Source organism: Sciurus vulgaris (assembly GCF_902686455.1).
Source record: "Sciurus vulgaris genome assembly, chromosome: 15".
Taxonomy (NCBI): domain Eukaryota; kingdom Metazoa; phylum Chordata; class Mammalia; order Rodentia; family Sciuridae; genus Sciurus; species Sciurus vulgaris.
The window spans coordinates 6,291,228-6,299,825 of record NC_136476.1 but is presented as its reverse complement, the minus strand read 5'-3'; the positions used below and the strand labels follow the sequence as shown (position 1 = coordinate 6,299,825).

At 37.3% G+C, this 8,598-nt stretch overlaps 1 pseudogene across 1 annotated transcript; it reads left to right on the top strand.

Annotated features, from left to right (window-relative positions):
- Nucleotides 1-1,015: 1,015 nt before the first annotated feature.
- LOC306644602 (ubiquitin-conjugating enzyme E2 K-like) lies at nucleotides 1,016-1,506 on the top strand (annotated as a pseudogene). Its single transcript has one exon. The product of its transcript is annotated as a ubiquitin-conjugating enzyme E2 K-like (transcript).
- The last annotated feature ends 7,092 nt before the right edge of the window (nucleotides 1,507-8,598 follow it).

Here is an 8,598-nt window from a genome sequence, read left to right as displayed (position 1 = left end):
TGTGTGTGTGTGTGTGTGTTTGTGTGTATATGTGTGTGTGTGTGTGTGTGTGTGTGTGTGTGTGTGTATTTGGATAGGACTGGTTTCATGATTTCTTTCTCAATAGATGTTTTTTTTTTTTTTCCCCCTTTATGGTACTGGGGATTGAACCCAGGGGCACTTCCCCACTGAACCACATCACCAGCTTTTTTTTTTTTTCTCTTTGTATTTTCATTTTAAGTACAAGATCACACTGAGTCTCTTAGGGCATTGCTAAGTTGCTGAGGTGGATTTGAACTCATGATCTTCCTGCCTCAGCCTCCCAAGCCACTGGGATTATAGGTGTGTAACACTGCAACTGGTTAACAGATGCATTATTAGTGTATAGGAAAGTTATTAAATTTTGTATATTGATTGTGTAGCCTTGTGGTACTTGTGGAATTTGCTCATTAGCTCTAAAAGTTTTCTGGTGGAGTTTTATGGATCTTGTAAGCATAGGGTTGTGTCTTTAAACAGTGGTAATTTCAGTTCTTCCTTCCCTATTTTTGCCCTTTTATTTCTTTCCATGGCCTAATTGCTCTGACCAGAATTCCTAGCACCGCCTTCATCGTGTCCCAGAGTTTCTTGTATTTTGTATGGCTATTTTCATTAGAATTTAAGAATTTTAAAATTTCTCCCCTGAATAATTCTTTCACCCACTCATCATTCTAGCCCGGAGGCAGACAGGGCGGAGTCACGCGGCCAGAGCTTCCCTAGAGAGGTGCGGGCTCAGCGCGGGTTCGCCGCGGGCTCGCGAGAAGTTCGTGGCTGGCTCGCGGCGAGCTCGTGACTGGCTCCGGGCGGGCTCGCGGAGGGCTCGCGGCGGCGGTGGCGGTTGGGGCTATAACGGACCCGGACCCGGACCCGTTTCAACGTCCTCCTTGTACACAGACCCAGTGGAGGTGATTCCACACTGAGGAGAGCACGGCGGCAGGGCAGCCTTCGTGTGCTTGGTCTGAATCACGGAGGGAAGAGGCGGTGGAGGAAGAGGTGTGAGTGATGGAGGTGGTCGTAGCTGTAACACAGGAGGTAGGAGGAAGATATCAACTAGAGATAAAAATACCAGAAATACATCCATTCAATCCCCCTAAGGTCGGGTTTTTCACTAAAATATGGCATCCTAATATTAGTTCTGTCACGGGCTATTTTTTTTTTTTTTTTTTTTGATATCCTGAAGATCAATGGGCAGCAGCAATGACTCTACGCACGGTATTGCTGTGACTGCAAGCATTATTGGCAGCTGCAGAACCGGTTGATCCACAAGATGCGGTAGTAGCAAAGCAGTACAAAATCTGAAAATGTTCAGTTAAGCAGCTCGACATGTTTGCTGGAGCAGCAGTTTCTAGTCCGGAATACGCCAAAAAAAAAAAAAAAAAAAAAAAAAAAGCATGTTTTTCCATGGGCTTCCTTAGAAATGCAGTAATAGTGGCCTTGACTTCAAAATCACGGGATGTAGAGGCTGCCGCAGAATTGCTTCTGAGTAACTGAGGCCTAGAGAGCGCACTGCTGAGAGTCAAACTTGCTTCTTCTTGAGGAGCACCAACATCTGCTATTTTCAATGTTCTACAAAGATTTCTTTCAAATTGACAATCATGCGTAATGATGTTATCTAGGCTCCATTGGAGTCTGAAAAAGAAAATCCCTGCTCTGCAAATAAAGCTAATTGAACGGCTGTGTAAATTTAAAAAGGGGAAATACTTTACTTTTGTCTCATACTTAACAGTGTAAAGATTCTTTGAGCTAAGTTAAAACCTTGGGAAAAAACATGCTACTTTAGTATTCAGCAGTGTAACTAGACTAGCAAGAGTTTGCTTCAGGATTTTGTTGAATAATTGATATTTTGAGTGTGTCAGGGCCATTCAGATTGTTGGTGTTGCATCACAGCCTCCTTAACTGTTCTCAACATGGATCCTCTTGGCTGCGAATTTACTTGCATGCTTGTATTTGACTTCTTAGGATGGGTAGCTGAGAAGACCACCATTTGAAGCATTAGAAAATTGTTAAATATGAGATTTATCCAGAATTGAAGATGGTGACTTATTCAGAGCCTTTATGTCCTATTGACATACTGGGCACTATATCTGTTTTCCTCCCTCTTACCACACACAGCTAATATTCTGATGGTACATTTCTCTGTACTTGGTGGGCAAATGTGCTGAGAGTATCTTTTTCTCCAATTTAATGTCATAGATTTGGAATGTTTTGTCACAGTTTTTCAGTTTTCACAGTTTTTCAAACTCTCATTTAAGTAAGTATGTAAAAATGGGGTTGTCAATTTTCTCTTGCAAAACCAGTAAATACTTGATGTTGCAGTATTCCCAGTTTTAAGGAAAGAACCCAACTTAGTTTTTCAGTGAATTAGGCATTGATTTTTAATTTTTAAACTAATGAAAAATTTTTGTTGTCGTTGAGAACTTGAAAAGATACAATGAATTATTTTGGTAATTTTTAGCCTAATCTTTTGACTTCATGGGTTCTTTGGTGTTGATTTCTAATTTAATTCCACTATGATGTAGTTAGGTGCAAGGAATTATAACATTTATTTTGTATTTGCTAAGAGTTGCTTTGTAGCCTAAAATATGGTCTCTTTTGGAGGTTTCATTGGACTGCTGAGAGTATATTCAATTGATATGGGATGAAATATTCTAAAGATATATGTTATGTCCATTTGAGTTATAATATTTTAGGTCCAAATTGTCTTTACTGATTTATGTCTTGATGACCTATCTATAGGTGAGAGTGGCATATTGAAGTCACTCAGTATTATTACACTGGGATCTGAGTCTTTCATCTTTGCAGTGTCAGTTTTATGTAATTATTGGCACCCACATTTATAGCATAAATATTTACTATCATTATATCTTCTTGCTGAATAGTTCCCTTTATCAGTATGACATGATCTTGCCTCTATTGATTAATTTTGTTTTGAATTCTGTTATTTTAGATAAGAGAATAGCTACTTCTGTTTGTTTTCGGGCTCCATTGACATGCTATATCAATTTTATTTTTTCACTTTTAGTCTGTGACTGTCTTTGCCTGTAAGGTGAGTCTCTTGTAAACAACATGTAGTTGGGTCTTGTTTTTCAATTCATCATGCCAGCCTGTCTTTTAATCACAGAGTTGAGAAAATTACATAGATAATTTACATTGTTATAGAGATGTTTATTAAGTTCTATCATTTTGATTTACAATATGTAATTTGTTTCTGTTTCTCATTTACTTAGCTACTCTTCAAGTGAGATTTGTTCATTTTTCACTTCTTGTGTGGGCAGTATTTCTTTAAATAAGTTCTGTAGTTTCAGCTCTGTAGTCATGAATTCATTTAGCTTCTGCTTACCTTGGAAGTTTTTTATTTTTTCTTCAATTTTGAAGGATGATTTGTTGGATTTAACAATACTGGTTGATGTGGAGAGTGGTGACTGAGATTGTTGCCCCTGATTGCTTCATGCCTGTTGTGTGCCCGCTGCCTGGGAATATTTCTGTGCATGGGTAGAGGATGCTTAGTTGCTATGGTGATGCCCTGCCTAAAGAGGCTGTGTGTAACAGTCTTATCAGTTTCAACCTTGATCTCTGGCACAAAGCTTCCAGGGATAGAGGAATTCTAAACATGACAAGACAACCATAATGTTTCACCAGTGGTGCTACTTCCGAGCCTGCCCACTTAGTAACTTTGGACAATAAGCTTCCTGAGTGCTGCAGGAAGCTCCAAGCATTGCAACAGTGAAATAGCAACAGGAATGTTTTTAGAACTATAACTTTCTAGTGCACAAAGAACAATGCCTGCATAGTCCTTTTTTTTTTTTTGTAATTGTAAACAAATCCCTATTAAAGCTATTCTGCTCCTCAAAGCTCTCAAATCCAGCTTCCACCTCCACAACATTCTCCCTGCTTCTCCTTCACTGTTGTACCAAATCCCCTCTGTCTTTCCCTACATTTAAAAATTCTGCTTCACTTTCACAGAACTATTGTGCTGGACAACAACCTGCATACCAAACCCATCCTGATTTAGGGAACAAGGTTCTTTTTAGCATTATATTACCTCTTGTGAGCACAATTGAGATTATATTTAGCAAAGTCTTTTGTTTTGAATCATATCTACGATTACTTCCTTCATAAAAGGATTTATAAGATAATTTTTTCCATTCACTTTCTTCTAACACTACTATTGTCTTCTTTATATTTTTTGTTTGGGGATTTGGTTTCGTTTTGTGCCTGGGGATCAAATCTGGGGCCCAGCACATGTTAGGCAAGTGCTCTATCACTGAGCAACACCCCAGCCCTACTCTATGTTTTTAAAACAAGATATCACTTATGCTGGTATTGTTTATGTGTTTGTGTTATCTTCCTGTGTTAGTCAGATGTTTAACATTTACTAACCCTAAAGCTCCGTTCTCTAGAGTGTAAAGAGCTGAAAATCAGTCATGTGTCACTTCCTTCCATTTCATGGCTGTTTCCCCATTGAATCTGATGAATCTGCCTTGGTCCCATGACGCCGTGTCCTTTCTTTTCTGTTTGATGATGGTTTTCCAGTAATAACAGCCCCTTTCTCTGCTTGTCTTCTGCATTCACAGATGCTCATTATCTCTTCCCAAAACAGAGATGTGCTTCAAGCCTGCCTCCTCTCATCTACCTACATTGACCTCAGAAGATCTTGCTGTTTGGAATTTCTCCACAAGGCTTTCGGTATTGTTGTTTTTTGTTGTTTATAACAAATCTATTTCTGATAGGCCCTGAGGTCCCAGGACTGACAAATGTAAAAACATCCTGTAATATCTGAGTAAGATAACATTCACCAAAAAATTTCCAGATGAGAAGCAGTTATAAAAATGGCGCATAGAATATATTCTCCAGAAAGGCCATATAAAAAGAAAGGCTGAGAATGTTTCCAGATTAAAGGAAACTAAGACACATGACAATTAAATGCAATGCATGATTCTACACTGGATTTTTTTAAATGGAGATTTAAAATAAAAATAAAGCTAGATATTATTGGATATATTGGCCAAAAAAATGGAACATGGATGAAAAATTAGCTTTAAGTTTTATGTCAATGTTAAATTTACTGAAGGGGATAATTCTTGATATGTGAAGAAATAGTAAGAAAAAAGAACATGATATATGACCTATTCTCAAATACTCAGGAATTAATGTGTATTTTTTAGCATATGTATGTAATACACAAAATTAAAGAATGCCAATAGATCAAAATAATAACAATAGGTAATTCTGCATAAAGGGTACATTATTCAATTCAATAATTTTAATGAATTCACAGAGTTGTGCATCTCTCATGAGTCAATTTTGAAATATTTTTGTGATTCCAAAATAAACCCTGTACACTTCATTTATCGTCTCCCAGCCCTAAGAAACTGCTACTCTATTTTCTATCTTTATTTTCCCTTTTCTGAATATTTCATAAGAATGGAATCTTATGGTATTTGTAATTGATTTCTGTCATTGAACAGTTTTGACAGTTCATTCATTTTGTAGGCTGTCTCATTATTTTATTCTTTTTATGGATAAGTTATATTCTACTGTATGTATATACAACCAATTATCCATTCATTGGTCTATTATGTGGGTTGTTCTCATATTTTAAATATTATGGATAACACTACTATGAATGTTAGTGTACAAGTTTCTGTATGGACTTGTTTTCATTTCTCTTATACCTAAGAGCGGAATTCCTGGGTCATAAGGCAATTCTGTGTTTAACATTTTGATGGAAAACAGCCACACAATTTTATATTTCCACAGGAGTGTATGAGTCTTCCGATTTCTCATATTCTCTTAAATGCTTATTTTCTGATTTTTTTATTCCAGCCATTCTAGTGTGTGAAGCAATATCTCAGTGGTTTTAAATTATAGTTCCCTGAAGATTAATGGGTTTAAGTATTTTCACAAAATCTTTTATTTTTGATGGCATTTAGGGAAGGATGGGGAACAGAACTCTTTGACATAATATAGTTAAGTAGAAACACAACTCATTTTAACCATGTGACAGGAAAAATTATTTTCCTCTAAATATTTGTATACATTTATATAAGATAATCTCAAGTTTTTATCTACACTGTTATGGTTTAGATATTAGGTGTCCCTGAAAAGTTCCTGTGTTAAAGAAGAAATATTCAGAAATAAAATGATTAGGTTATGATAGTCGTGACCTGATTGCAGCATTTCAGTTTGAATGGACTGACTGAGTGGTGTTGGGGGCAGGAGGGGCATGACTGAAGGACGTGGGTACTGGCTGTGTGCCCTTTGCTGCAGCTCCCACTCTCTTTCACTCTCTCTCTCTCTCTCTTCCCTGCCTCCCTGCTTTCCTCCCTCACTCCTTCCCTCGCTCTCCCTTTCTGCCTTCCTTGTTCCTTCCTGCCTGCTTTGTATGGATAAATGGATCAGTGCTCCTCAGCTCCTCTACCATGCCCTTCTGCCATGATCCTTAGGCCCAGAGCCATGAACTCAGCTGACCATGTACTAAACTTCTAGAATCATGGCCAAAATAATCTTTTTCTTCCCTAAAATTTTCTTGCTGTGTATTTGCATCACAGATATGGAAATCTGACTAATGTACATATGTACAATTTACTGCTTCTATTTTTTTTTCATATTATATTTACTATGTGAATACAATATTATGCCCTGAGTTTTGTAAGGTTACTTCTTGTGTGGAGTCGGGGAAGGAATTGATAGACTTCGCAGTGTTGACTAAAAGGCAGAGCAGAACTGATTATCAAATGATGCTCCCTGTTCTTAATCACCAGTGCTATATATCTGTGTTGTGCATGTGTTCCTGGTAAGATAAATATCATGGGAATATGCTTAACATAGGCCACATAGCATATCATCTGAGAGATGGATAACAAGGTATGTAAATGGACTTTTGCCTTTCAATCATTATATAAAAGATGGGTTATAGCACCCATGCTGATAATTGTAAAATTTGAGGACAGGGTTCATGGGGAGTTTTGTTTGTCTATCTGTCCCTATATGTTTCATTTTTCTATCTATTCCTGTATGTTTAAACATTTTTGTAATAACATTTTTAAAAGAAATATGTTGAGTTCCTCATAAGGAGAAGGAAAGACCGAAAAGAATGGTTGGCTAGTTTGTGTCAATCTGTCAAAACTCAATGTGAGCTCTCAATAAAGACACTTCCAGAAGTATAATTCCTTTGAGGCTGGAACCTTGGAAAGAAAACTTTGTATAGAACAGGAAGAAGAAAAAAAGGAGGAATTGATAGTTTTTGAAATGTTTTCCATGCCAAGTTTCCATCTGAATGTCTTCAGTTCCTTTGTGATTTATGAGTCCAGCACATCTGCTAAGAGGAGATGGCCTCATTTTGAGGGAAGTGCAGGAGGTTTGAAATAGATGTAAGTATAGAAGAGTAGACTAAGGAATCAGTGGCGTAAGTTCCAAAAGGCTTGTTAACTGAAAGCAAGCATAGAATAATTATTTGGGGGAATGAATGAGTGAATCATTTCCATTTCATGCTAGTGCATATCGTGAATTTATGGTGGTTCCAGTAGATTTCTAAGATTTGAATCCAATAGCAATCAGTCACTTATAGGAAGACATTTCTAGAAAAGGCAGAGTGGGGGGTTTGCCAGAGAGTAAGGATTAAATGGGGTGTATTAGGCCCATTTGGAGCAGTGCTAAATGAAGGTTGCCTGAGAGATCTTGAGGCCTACCTTGAAGAGGGAGGAAATAAATTAGTGGATAGATGAGTAAGTGCAAAAACTAAAGACTGGGAGTTGAAAGTTGACAAATTGAGGGCATGTGATGGCAGGATAAAGGGTGGGGTCAGGGTAGAAAGTCAGGCTAATATACTCCAATGGCAAAGGTGTTCCTGGTTTATGTTTTAGGATGTGGCTCTAAGTAAACTGGAATGGAAATAAAGAGTCCTAAGATGGGTTGAAAGGAACTAAGAAGTTGACTTAGGAGTTTGGAAGGGAAACCCTATGTTATTTGTCTAATTTATGTTAAAATTTTGTAAACATCCAGTTTCCCAGCTTCCTGAGATATGTATGCACGTGCATACAGATACCAAAGGACTAAGGAGAAAAGAAATAATCTATCTTGACCTCAATTTCTCAAATGAGGAATGAGGAAACCAGGGTAGATTTCTCAGACTGGAAGGTTTTCAAAGACTACTTCCAGTTCTGAGTGTAGCAGAAGTCTCATCTACTCCCTGCACTAGCCCTTCATGGGGCATAAGATTAGAAACACAGGTTGCTCCCCAGCAAAACTTTAATTGCAAAGCTTTAATTACAAAAAGAATCAAAATACACTTTCTCATTATTTTTTTAAATTGTATTTTTAATTGTGTTTTGTCTCCATTTTGTTTTAAGAGAGAAATGAAAACCTCAATTTGCCAAATTACTCTACATGTTTCTTTGCTGAATAGCTGCCCTAGCAAGTTAACCTAAAATAATTTTCTAAAATGTATTTTTAATGAGAAAATTTGATCCCTGAAATTTATCTTAAACATTTTTTTTCTTCAAACCCCTTATAGGACTCTGGAGTTTCCATACCTTAGTGCCAAGAGCATAGCAAAGGAATACAGCTCAGTTTAGTAATTAC